General features: G+C 36.6%; 1 protein-coding gene across 3 annotated transcripts in view; it reads right to left on the bottom strand.

The window, feature by feature from the left end:
* LOC131431823 (transient receptor potential-gamma protein) overlaps nucleotides 1–14,281 on the bottom strand; it is a 399,703-nt gene that overhangs the window by 152,824 nt on the left and 232,598 nt on the right. The window lies entirely within an intron of this gene.

Below are 14,281 nucleotides of genomic sequence, written 5' to 3'. Positions count from 1 at the left end.
AGCTTTGTATTTCGCTTGGAGATTCCTCGATCGCACCATAATGACCACGATGACAACGACAGCCAAATTCGAAGTGAGTGGCTTCTGAGTCGGTGCTATGCATTTTATATTGCAAATCTGCAGAAAGTTTACTACAAACTACAACTGATGGAAAAATGGTCCGTGTACAGTATGGTGAAGTAAAATTTCGCATAATTCTTTGGGTATAAAATTATGGTTCTAAATGGCACCTTAGAGAATATCGATATTTCATTTCGGATGTCAATATTTCAGTAAAAGAAACTTTTAAAATGCTGTACGGGATTAATTTCTGGCATCCCAGAAGGGCCAAATTGTATAATTCTCTAAGATATTAAACATTGATTGGATATAAACTATTTTAAACACTGTTGCGAGTTTAGCACTATGAAAATTGCAAAAAACACATCAAATTATCTTAGATTTGCACTACACTGATAATTTTAATTTTAGATTTACAAAGAAGCAATCTTTATAGTTCTTTAAGTAACATTTAGAGCCATTAGAAGGACTGATTTTGCATAAGGTTCCACATTGTTGTCCATTTTCCGTTGTATTTTGCTCCAATGCAAACGACCACCAACAGGATGATGTAATCGATCTTCTTCGAAGGGCAACTGGCTCTGCGACCTGATCGTTTGAGGTTTTATACCACGCAAAAGGTTTGCTCTCATTATTGACGGCTGCAGCACCCGACGATTGAAGTCCAAATGAAAGTACAACTTGAGCGTTTGAGGCTTTATACCACGCAAGAGGTCTGCATTCAATGCTAACTGACGACCGAAGTCCAAATGAAAGCATTACCGACTGCTCCAGCTGACGATTGAAGTCCAAATGAAAGCACGACCTAAGCGTTTGATGTTTTTAACCACGCAGGAGGTGCACTCTCCGAAGCTGGTGGTTGATTAAATCATTCCCACGACGTCCGCTTCCATCCAACGCACAAGAAGAAATTATCCTTGTGTGAAAAAGCCAAGCAAAAGCAAAGAGTTTTCCGCGTTGTTTTCAAATTTTGAGAAAACCTAATTTTTTATTTGTTCGTGGTTATCTTACACTGTTCAAAATATTATCCATTATTCCTGATCATATTTTTGATGAAATAGTGAAAGAATTATGTTGCTGCCATTAATACAAGTCGAGATATTCACGATTAAGTTCTGCCCATTCTTCCATATGACTAATTTTGAAAAGGCACCCCATAGTAAAGTAAGTCGTATTAACGACAAAATTTTACTTGGCAACGGCTCGGGGGGATGTTCCAGCCAAATTTAAATTTGTTTTTGCCGACAAATTTGCAATAAAATTTATGATTTGGCAGGGCATTTGGAGCTATGGCAAAAAGAAACGAAAGTTTTCGTTACAAATAAGACCAAGAACGAATTTTGCCGTTCATTCGATCCCACGACCTTCCCGTAATGTTTTAGCCAGATTTGGCAAGCTGTTATTACAGCAAAGTCTTTCAAGAATGGTATGCAGAGAAAGGGATCCAGTTTGTTCCGAAAATCCTTAACCCACCCAACTGCCCCCAGTTTCACCCTATTGAGAAATACTGGGCAATCATGAAGAGAAGACTCAAGGCAAACGGAAAGGTTGTCAAAGACATCAATCAGATGACGATCTGGTGGAATAAGATAGCTAAAACGATGGTTGAAGAAGGTGTGCGCCGCCTAATGAGCCGTGTTACAGGAAAAATTCGAGAAAACCTTCGAATAATTTTATCCGTATTTTTTCTTAAAAGTATGAAGAAAATGCTACATTTGTATAAAAAAAAGATCTTGAATTCAATAATAAATAACTGAAATACAGGCAATTGTCTTTGTTCCAATTCTATCTCAAGCAAGCTTTATTTTGGTAAAAAGATTTCTTTTTGCTTGATTTCGTTTGCAGTTTTTTTTTACAAATGGAATAGCAATATACAGAATTTTGCTATCAATTATTTCATTTCAGATGTGCATATTTCGTTAAAAAAAACTGGCATTCAGAATGGCCAAATTGTGAAATTATCTACGATATTAAACACTGTTCGGAGCATTTTTCTCGAACGCGAAACAGTCAAATGCTGGCTTTATTCGCACTGCAAAAAGTGCACAAGGTAAATCAAATTAATCGAGTTTGCACTAATATATTAATTTATTAATAGTTCAAAAAAGAACGGATTCATAGAATTCAGAAATTGGACCTGAGTTCAAGAACCAAACAGGTTCAACATTCAGTTTTAATTTAGTTCTAAAACTAAACTCTCAATTTGAATTCCGAAGCTGCGTTAAGCTATGAAATCTAGTTCCAGAATTCAGTTCCATCATGCAGGTTTTGAATTCTGGAACTAAATTTTGAAACAGTCCGAATGAAAGCACGACCTGAGCGTTTGAGGTTTTGTATCACGCAAAATTGAATTGATGACGATTTTGATAGAACTAGAGAATTATTATAGAAAATTATTCGGAGCTTTTCTGCATTCTACTATACCGTAATAAGGATTGTACCCGTGAATTATTAAGTTCTAATTGTTGGAAATCAAAATGTGAAAACCAATCGATTTATTATTTCTTAACTAAGCAAAGTTTTAACACGTGCTTTAAAGCGAGCAGCAGAATTGTGCTAAGGAACTGTCGCGCAATCGTTCTTTCGCACTTCAACAGAGATTTGCGTTTCCAGTGAGTAGCACTAGATGGGAGTGTTGTCTTGGAGAAGTCGTTAAGTTGCTCGAAGTTAGAATTGGAATGCATTTTGAGCTCCAAATGAATTCCGTTTAAAAACCACCTACCGAATCTGCCTGTAATCGATTGTACCATCTGATTACATTTGGAAATCACAATGAATTATGAGTCAAATTTCGGACGATTCTGCCGAATTGCAGATTCCATAGGTCATTGCAAAAGTTGAAAATTCTCAGAATCGACCTAACAATTTTTTTCATGATAGTACCAAATCTCGGCGTTTCACACATTTCTAAGACAAAATAGGAAAACCGTCTATGGAATTTAGCTTTGAAAAATCGTGAGCGTGGATTAATAATGAAATTTTTCAATCCACGCTAGTCGCGTATATTCTTTACGTTGTCAATGTATTCACATTACTGACCGAATATTTTACTGGAAACGGTATTTAATGAGTCTTGAATGCATTTAAATTGTAACCCTACGCTGTCTTACTCTGTCATTTATTCATTCTAATTTTCATGTTCAAAGTTCAAGGTTCAAGGTTCAAGGTTCAAGGTTCAATGTTCAAGGTTTAAAGTTCAAAGTTCAAAGTTCAAGGTTCAAGGTTCAATGACCCATTTTAAAATATTTTCTCTACCGACATTAATATGCTTCGTTTGTAAAAAATGGAAAAAAGTGTTTCTAACCTAGACTCTTTCTTGTTCATTACTGATACTTTTTGCAAACAACGGGCAACCAGCGATAAATTATTCCGTAAAATCTCCTCACAAATTGAGTTTCATTGAATTCTTGGATGACAATGACTTTCAGTGTAGTGTAGTTTTCGATAAAAAAGACACTGAAAAAAAATCCGTTTGTACAAGAAAAAGTTTTTTGTTAAAAAAACTTATTTTCCATAATTGTTTTGTGTTTCGCATTTAGCTTAGCAGATCATGTTGGACTTCTAATCCCACCTATTCCATTAATAACACATTCACCTATCTTGTTACAAAATTTTATCAAAATATAAAATGATGTTTTGTTTAGTAAACCAATTTCAAACTCGATATGGAGGTTTTTCAACATTTTTATTCGAAAATTTGACTAATATTTTGAAAATCACCAGTATAATAATTTTTAGTAGGTTTTGTCATTTTTCGACCATAGCTTTTTGAAAAAACCTGTTTTAATCTATCTAGTGGTCCAATGATACCTTTCTCTTACCATCATAAATATTACTATGGTGTTCTAAAAACAACTGTTCATTGAACAGAAACAAGAAAGTTTGTTCAAACGTAATTTAGGAAACTCTTCGAATTAAAACACCTCATAGTTCCGGAACTGGAAGTATTATCCACGACGAATTCAGGGATTCTTTGTCAAACCGTAAGGCTTTTCCTTTGAATATATTATAAAAGGTAGAACTTTTTTGCAGTTTTTGACCACTATTTTAAAGAACCGGAATAGCCTGAAGTTAATTCGTATCTCCAGCAACAAATATGTGCTACAAATTGGTAAAGTTTTGAACCTATTTGAAATAAAATTTTCCCTTCTTTGCTTCGTTGCTTTAGGGAGCGGTATAAAATTGTTAACGCCTGTTAACGCGTTTTGTTAGTACCGGAATCGGAACTCGGATCCAGATGAAAACCAGGAATTTTATTTGGAATTATAACACCTTCTACTAAAACCTAAGTTCATGAAAATCGGCCAAACCATCTCTGAGAAAATAGTCTGAGTTTCATTTTGGAATATTTAAACACTATTTTCGATGCAGTCGGAAATCGGCACATCCTCTGGTCGTGACCGGCATCGTTATTGGCCATTTGATGAAAAGTCTTGATTAGCTACTCTCAAGTCCCATTTCCATGGTTAAGTGAACATTTTCACTATATCGGTCAATCACGAAGTGCAACTATGGGTGGTCTACTTCAGCTCAGTTCTACTAAGGCCATGCATTAAGAAAATCTACACATTCTTCCCCCTTCTAAAGATATGTGCCTACTGGTATCAAAGCAAGCGAAACAGCGCGTAAAAATTTTGCTCCCACATCGCGAAAATCCGACCTGCATGAATGTATAGATTGATGTTTTGAAAAGGCAGATGAATTTTTCCATGCACTTTCTTCGAATCGTTGTTGCGTTGCATTGTGACGGTGATCGTAACTGATTGCACACTGATATCTTAATTTTTTTCTAGGATAATTAATAAGAGTTACATAGGATATAGTAATGGGAATTGGAATACTATTCCAACCCTAGCAGAACATTTCAACAGTATAACAGCAGCTATTGAAGGCAGCTCTCATCATCATTGTTCACAGGAAAAGTGAAAGGATGGAGAAGAGAGCAATAGTTTATTCTTTAACTACTTCACCTACGGAAGGACGACGACTCATCATTCGCGAATATCGGTATCGCGAAGTTGAAGATTTGGGTGAAGCCTGCCCACGTTAAGTTTCAGGCACCAAAATAAAGACAGATAAAAAACAGTTACACATCATTTAATGAAATCTTGGTTCATTTAAGAATAATAGAAACAGTCGAACTAGCTGTTAATCTTTCTTATTGTAAAATTCTCGAACTACCCGCCATTAGGTTCCATACGGTATCTTCAAATACACCCACGGCGATGATTTTCCAGCGCAGAACTTCTGGGCAGTTGGGTCAGTTGGCTGTTTTTTGGTACGTATTTGACCTCTTGTACTAGTACTTGTGTCTAGTGACAAGATACCAAATCACACCAAAACAGACGCCCTTATTCTGAATAACGTCGTATCGTTTTTTCGCTCGTATTTCATTTGTATTCCCCATAACGCTAGCAAAATCAAAGGTAGCTATGATTCGATCGAACCACATTCGATCGAAAAATCAATACGTCGTTATTCAGAATAAGGGCGAGAATCTTTTCTTCTGATAAATGGCAGCAACCGTTTTCGCGGACATTCTTTTCCGTACACATTCTTACGCACTACCTGCCGGTACAAACAAAACTTTTAGATTTTCGATCACAACAAATCAAATACTTCTTTCGGAAACTTTCTTTATTCGGAAATGCTCGCAACTGAGTTGTTTCGCAGCGCGGTATAAAAAAAAACAGAGTCAAAAGCTGTTAAAAGTCTTTGAGCACGTGTATTTGGTGGTCCAATATGGTACAAGATAATTTTTTCAACAAATTTTGGATGAGGATTTTTCTAAACAAGGAATATCTTTCATTTGTCGGGAGAATATACCGATATCGGTATGCAAGAATTTAAACATGTACTACAAAATCAAGTGCAGAGTTTTAGCTATCATATAGTTAAACGTTTCAGCGATTTGTGGAATAACTAAAAATGAACACTATAATAAATTGTCCAAAACTCAACGTGGACATATTGGTATTCAGAGATGGCATTTCACCAGAGTGATGCTCGCTAGAGTCAGATTTTTGCCACACCGAGGATGAAAAAAAAAACGAAGCACCGCACAAAGAGGAAAACGCACTTCTTCTCAGTGTCGAATAGACAGCATTTGAGTGTGTGCTTGTGGTTAAAGCAGCTGGCGCGAGTGAAACACATTCTCTTCGCATGAATCGCTCACACGCGCTCTCGTCTAAATACACCCAAGTGACCACTGGCGCGTGATGTTGAGCGAACACTTCTGTGAACTTCAATTAATAGAGAGTAGATCTGGCCTTGCTATGAAAAATTTGCAAGGAGAACCGAAAATTTTACGATAAATTGTTTTATTTTGCTGATTTTGCGTGTCCACGCTTCATCTACGCAAACCATACAGCAGAGTGCTCACCGGCGTGTACACCTCTGTGAAAGTATCTGCATCCACCTCAGAGAATTTATTAGCTAATGCTCTAGCACTTTGGTGCGATTCAGTGGAAGAGGTAAAAGGAAATAAACAAACGCACTCATGATGCGTGTACACTATACACAACAGTGGTGTATAAATGTGAAAGAGAAGAGCTCTCGTTGAAGTTGTCAGTGCGAGGGGAGAAATTTTGCTTGCTCTTCGTCACACAGAGGAGATAGACATCTCTGTTGGTATTGAGGTCTAGGCAGAGATGTCAAGTAAAAATTTAAAATATTTTCAGACAGGGTTGCAAAAGTCTGTATATCCGAAAAAAAACTGCAGTTAGCAAGTATGTCTTGCTGGCAGCAATTTCTCTAAAAAGTAGGATTCGCTAAACTGACTTGACGAGCAAAAAAAAAGGTCGTGACAATTTCAAAAGTCTGTGAAAAACTCGATTTTCAGAATTCAGCAAAAGTCTCCACAAAAAAATGTCTGCAGCACTATGTACGAAATTGGCAGATTTACAGACAAAACTGCAGATCTGGCATCTCTGCGAAGCGAAAATTTTTCTCGTCCGGACGCGCACGCCTACTGCGATCGTTTTCTTTGCGCTTTCTTCGAATCGATGTAACTTATGTCGTTTTCGCTTGATGCCAAACCTGGCCCAGTTTCCACTCTAACTGCTGTCAAACCGTTTGTTTGAAGCTAGTTTCGAACCTAGTTCAACGTTGTTGAACTGCAAATCGAGTCAATTTCGAACCTGGTTTTCATATCAGGTTTGCTCAAATCTCCGCTGCTAAGTGCGAAACCAACACAGTTTCGTGAAAAGTGTCTGTTTGATGAAACTACGCTGGGTCAGTTTCAGGTTTCTCAAGCGAAAACGACATTAAGAACTGTAAGTTGTATATTTAGGCAAAATGAGTAATGAAAATCATAAGGCAAATCTTATGATGCATCAAAAATCACCAAAATCACTATTTCAAAAGATTAATATGAAAAATATATATATATTATATATATATATATATATATATATATATATATATATATATATATATATATATATATATATATATATATATATATATATATATATATATATATATATATATATATAATATATATCTTTATTGTACAATAAAATAATTTTTGAGTTCAATTAGGAAATTTAGATTTCAGATTTCAATCTAAATGAGGGCCACCCTAGTAAATTTTTTCATCAAAAGGAGCGCCATTTGATTAAAAACAACTTTTGTGAAAACACCAACGACAAAAAAACTAATATTTAATAGGGCAACGGCTCCCTATTTCATCTGAGCTCCTATTTCCATCTCATCCCTTCACCTCATAACTTTGAACATGAATAATATTTTACAACCTACCGGAAGCAAACTATGAAATGTTTTAAAATGATTTGAAAAGCTATTGTCACACTTTCCTATTGAAAGAAATGGTTTTAAATTCTTCGGTGATCGTTTTTTTTTATATAAAATAAACTCACTATTCAATTTAGGACACATTTTCGTCTCAAGATTTACAGTTCGTCATGTTTCTGAATATCTACTAATCGATTCGTCTCAAAACATGAACACTATTTCGCACAATTACACTACCATTGAATGCTGGATGACTTCATAATTAGTTATGTTCACTTGCCACTTGTTTAGTTAACGATTAAAAACTTCAAAAATTACCCGACAAGCAATAAAAGTCTTCAAACATATGAGATGAAAGTTTTTCACTTCGTTCACTTGATTGCGCTTTGTTTTCATCTCATTTGGTTTCGCAAAGTTGCCAGTTATCTCATAATGTTACAAAACAAAAATTGTTCATCTTCTTCAAATTATCATCAAAAAGTATGTTTTTGGTATCCATGACATTAGTTTCATTATATTATTGATATTAATATTTCAATAAAACTGTTTCAGCTTCGAATATTACCAGAAGGAATGTGTTAAATACTAATGAAATAATCATTGTGGCAAATCTAGTAGCACTGGTTTCATTCCGCTATACGCCAACATAACGCTGTGAAGTGTGTGTGTGTTTCATCGGCTGTGCACAGAGATGCCAGATATTTTCATAGAAAATATGTATTACTTTGCATAGAAAGTCTACATCTGTTCTATCTGTTTTTACTAATAAAATGATGTTAAAAGATAGTTCTTTAGATCTCCGTAAGCCATTGCCCCATTAATTAGATAATTCAACGTGTAAATTTTTTACTAATAATAATAATGTGGAAAAATCCTGGTGGGTACGGTTGTATCGTTTGAGTTGTATATCTGGCAGCGGTGAGGCAGTCGGTCACCAGAATGTCTGCCCAGCCATATTTTTCCAGCTGGCAGCGTTTAGTCAGCTATCTGGCAGCCATGCGTATGCGGGTGAGAGTGTAATAGTGGAATATTTTATTTTGATTTCTGTCGCCATTGCTAATTTATAGGATGAATAAAAGATCAACGATAGGATGGATAAAAATCCGTTGAGATGAAATTAGGAGCAGAGTAGTGAAAACATCATTAGCGTTTTTAGTTGTTTTATAAATATTAGTGAATTTTCAAGAAATGTGAATCAATTCTCAACGTGGAGCAAGGCGAATGAAGCAGTAATATGAAATAGTTACAGTGATTTTAGTGGCTAAATCGGGGTTTGAAGGCGACGTCCTTACAAATGAGATGAAATAGGGAGCCCTTACCCTAGTAAAAATATTTTTGTCACGCTGATTTCCCGTTTCGGACCACTACTGTGCACTGTGCATTGGAGAAAATAAAATAAATGATCGAAGCAGGCGTGTACGATGCGAAAAATTTTCACTTCCGTCATATTTTTTTCAGAAATTAACTGTAGCTCGTCATGAAGTAAAACGTAATAAATGAAGTTTGTATGATTGTAATTATCTGGTGATTCTATACTAAGTGGAAGTGAATTTTTATTCATTTGTCGTATTGTGACGCGTGATTCGAAGGAAAAATGCTTGAACCTTGGTTGAATTCAATTAGACTGGCTCATCATTACGAATCTTCTGTGTGTCAAGTTGTCTTCTTTTCAGAGCACTAGAGATCATGGCGATTGGATTCCTGATTTGACAAGAAATGGTGTAGTTGGTGAGATTATTCGAATTATTATTTCATTGTTGTTACGCACTTTATGGTGAAAACCAACTTTTCATTTTTGGTTCCATCCTATCACATGGTCGTATCGCGAGCTTAGAGCGAATATTTACTCAAATCTCCCGATTGTGCAACAAAAAAAAAGAAATTATTCCTGTTCAACATCCAATCGTTCAAGGCAACATTAATTATTCATCGTTCGTTTCAAAGGTGAAGTCAAATACTCTCGAAAATACAATTTGATTTTTTTGTGTGTTCGATTAACGTCACGTAGAATTGGAGAATAAGTATTAATAATCCCAGAGCAGTGAATGTGCTGAACAATAGGCGTATATTTTTGTGCATGTCATTCTGACTTCAAATACAGCTTTGTATTTAGGTTTTTCAATCTCGATCATCTTCCCACACACAACAGAAAAAAAACAGATATTGATTACTCTCCTACTCTTGGCAAACAGCAATCGCAAGCCAGTGATTCAGTGAAGGGACCGAATTTGTCTACACCGAAGATTCGCCTGGCATTTCAAATAAAAACTCCATTTTGAGCCGGAACATTCAGCCATTTAACGCCAATCAAATGGGCCTCAGACAGTCGTCCAGTTCGATGACCTACCGTTGTTGCGGATGGGATCCCAGTTAATGAAATTTTTAGATGAAAGAGATTCAATTGTTTTTCAACTTTTCTGTCGATTCTCAGTGACAAAATAAAGTAGTGACATGACAACCCAACTATTTTTTTTTCAGAAGTCGCATGGCAAAAGAACTAGTAACTATTTCTAAAATTAGTACTAATCAGATCAAAGTAAAACTGAATCGTGTCATTTTTTCTCCAAGAGTTTCGTTCCCTCCGTTTGCTTCAACCAATTCATTTGGGAAACCTGTGAAAGCGATGATTGCGAAAAACAAGGAATCCAATTCTCGCTACACGTAACGGAAATTTGTTTTCCTATCACGAGTTCTAACCGCCGCACCCTGCAGACATCTACCCATACATACCCGATCCATAGGAAATTTAATGAAATTACAAGTTTTAGTGTGATTAGTGGAAGGAAAAGCACCTGCATAGGTTGACTGGCTGACCATCAGGAACCGAAACAGGAACTTTCTTACGAGCAGGACGTGGAACGGCTTAGCCCATTCCATAAACCGGGTGATGTCTGTCTTCATTCCATGTAGAGCTAATTTTGACCCGAAAAAACGAGCCTTTTCCCCTTTTTTTTATTTATTCCTTATTCCGTTTTCGGTTCCTACTGCACCTGCCGAGGTTGGCCTACATTCTCAACGACCCCCGCGCGCGCGGGGGCTGGTGATGGTGGGCGTTCTATCGGATATACCGCGGCAAGTCATTATTTTGCCGTGCGCGATGAAAAATGCAACTTTCGATTTTCACTTGCCCCCTCTCCCCATGTGCTCCTCAAGGATCCAAAACCGTGTCAAACCGATGGCGATGGTTGGCGCTTGCACTGCCAGTCAATGCACGGTTGCATGTCCTAGCTCTTTTGCACCAAGGAAGTTAGGTGAAATTACATGCAATTGTGGTACGTTCCCGCGCTAGGGCCGTGCAAACTGTGTCGAAAGGTGAACGAACTTTGAGGAACTTTACGGGTTTGTACCGCATTCTGCTTATTCGTGCGAGTCAATGAGGGATGAGGTTAGACTAGGGTTCTTGTTTTTTTTATACATACTCTCCGAATAGAGCCGCTCTCGTGATTAAAAACTTTGATCGAATCCGGCCGACCTGGGCACGGTAGTAATTGCGAGGAACTGCCGATAATTATGGTACGGCGTTTACGTTGTGGTATCCATTTGATTTACTTTTACAGAATAAAGCTGCCACTAGAAAAAAATGTTCTTCGGAGTTCTGGAGTTTTTCGTTTTTTATGTTTTTACGTTTGAGTTGTAACGATGGTCCTGGTGGATTTCACACTGAAGCGTAATGTTTTCGGTTTATTGATTAATAACCAACTAAGATAGAATGGGATTAAATGGAAAGAAGGATTGCTTCTTCATCTACTTTACGGAAGGACAACGACCGGTCAGACTCTTCCGTAGGTGTCAAAGCGCTGATGATTCAGAATCTGTGACTCGCTCTTAGCAAGCGATGCGTTCAAAAAATATTATTTATTATCACGTGTTTATTTAAACTTTCAGTAAACAGTAACATGTAGCGGCTGTTTGAGTATAATCAAATTGTTAATCGACTCAGCACGATAGACGATCATAAAAAGGCTGGAAAACATCGAATAAAACCATAGTTAATTTTTTTTATGACATAGGGTAAGGGCACCCTATTTCATCTCATTTGTAAGGACGTTACCTTAAAAACCTGATTCAGCCACCAAAATCACTACGATTTTTTCATATTTCTGCTTAATTCGCCCTGCTCCACATTGGGAATTGATTCACATTCCTTGGAAATTAAAATAATAATAAAAAAATCAGCTAAAAACACTTCTGACATGTTCACCACTGTGCTCCTAATTTCATCTCAAAGGTTTTGTATTCATCCTTTCGTTGGTCCTTTATTCATCCCATAAATTAGCAATGGCGACAGCAATCAAAACCAAAATATTGCACTATTACACTCTTAGGCTCAAAATGTCAGAATTTTCCTTAAAAAGGGCCTAATGCCAACTATGACACAACACATGATATTTGAAAAAACAGTTAGGAATCATTTCGACGTTTGGATCGTTTTTATTACCTTTCGTTTAAAATTTAAAATTTTATCTGCAATTAATTTAGAGAACTTAATAAAAAAAAAACAAAAAAAGAATTGTTACTATTTAGACATTAGCCCTTCTAAAAATAGAATGTAGAACCAGAGATCCCATTTATACAGATTTATCTATATTATACAGATTTTTACATGGTCGTACAGATTTAATACAGAGTACAGATTTCCTCAATTTAATACAGATTTATCCAGATCTCACTAACATTACAGACTTGATAGCCCGAGAAACGTCGTTAGCATTGAGTTTACCCTTTTCAGGTGTACGCCTATTGCAAAAAGTTATGCAAAAAAAAGCGAATAACGGTTTCATGACTACTATTACACCGACTACACGACCTGCCACTCGTCCATCAAAACTGTATCGTAAATTTAACTACCCCTCAGTAAATGGTAATGTCAAAATGAAGTCATTTGAAAAATGTTTGAAATTGGCAACCCAGACCGAAAACTGTTGTTTTACCTTTTTGCCTTTATCATATAGAAAGGTTATGCAATCACTTGAAAAACTGACTAGTGAAAATTGGCCCGAAGGGCCAAGGGTCATATACCATTCGACTCAGTTCATCGAGCTGAGCAATGTCTGTGTGTGTGTGTATGTGTCAAATAATCTCACTAGGTTTTCTCGGAGATGGCTAAACCGATTTTGACAAACTAGGATTCATATGAAAGGTCTCGTGGTCCCATACGGAATTCCTGAATTTCATCTGGATCCGACTTCCGGTTCCGGAATTATAGGGTAAAGTGTGTCCAATATTGTACATCGTCACTTAAACCGGCGAAACAAAAAACGTGAAAATTTTTCTAAACTGGTCTCAAAACTACACAAATCGATAGTCATTATCAGTAGGCAACTAAACAAACCGATTCCGGCTATCCCGGTTCCCAGTATCCGGATCCGGAAGTACCAGAAATAGTGGTCATATATACCAAAATGGATCTCACTCACTTTTCTCAGCGATGGTTTGACCGATTTCCACAAACTTAGATTCAAATGAAAGGTCTCGTGGTCCCATACGGAATTCCTGAATATCATCCGGATCCGACTTTCAGTTCCTTAATTATAGGGTAAAGTGTGTTCAATATTGTACACCGTCACCTGAAATATTTTCGGATGCAACAAACATTTAAATCGTAATCTAGAGTGCGTACTAGTAGAGTTTGTACGTCATTTTCCTTGGTGGCCGTACGAACCGACTTTGATTATACCGGTTCTCGGGTTCCGGTGCCGGAAGTGCATATAATAGTGAACTTATTTCGTTTTCTTAAGGATGACATACTCAATCAAAGCACTGTTTTATTCTTCATGAGAAATTCTGAACTGAATGCCACAATATTATATACATGAGAAAGGCATCATTACACTACTAGGTGGATTAAAACAGGTTTTTTATATATATAAAAAATAGGTATAGAATTCGCTCAAACTTTCGAAAAATTTTTTTGTCATATACCAATCGATTCAGCTCGACGAACTGAGCAAATGTCTGTGTGTGTGTATGTGTGTTGTCAACTAAGAGGTCGAGATCTCAGAGATGGCTGGACCGATTTTGATCAAACTAGTCGCAAATGAAAGGTCTCCCCGTCACCCAGAACGCTATTGAATGGTTTTGAGATCGGATGTTTACTTTTTGAGTTATACGAAGTTTTATTTCAAAATTTTCAGTTTTTTGACAGTATCTGTCACAATTGACCTTAAAAACAGAATATGTTTTCAGACTTAGATTCCGCACGGTAATAGCTATCCAACAAGCCATAGATTGTTAAAATCCGTCCATTTTTAACGGAGATATCGAAATTTTTGTGTAAGCCTTATTCCAGTAGAAGGAATTTTGAGCGCTGTATGAAAAAGCAATGCTTGGGAGCCAAATGAAACACGATTTTTTATACTGTTACATATAATTGTTTCTAAGTACCAAAAAGACTGTGTACAGCATCCTTTTTTATGACAATTTGCCTCGGACCAATTTTAGCACGGTTCATTTGTGGCAACATAAT

The sequence above is a fragment of the Malaya genurostris genome, chromosome 2, assembly GCF_030247185.1.
Source record: "Malaya genurostris strain Urasoe2022 chromosome 2, Malgen_1.1, whole genome shotgun sequence".
Classification (NCBI taxonomy): domain Eukaryota; kingdom Metazoa; phylum Arthropoda; class Insecta; order Diptera; family Culicidae; genus Malaya; species Malaya genurostris.
The sequence above is the reverse complement of the archived record's forward strand: the minus strand, read 5'-3'. Positions and strand labels throughout refer to the sequence as shown.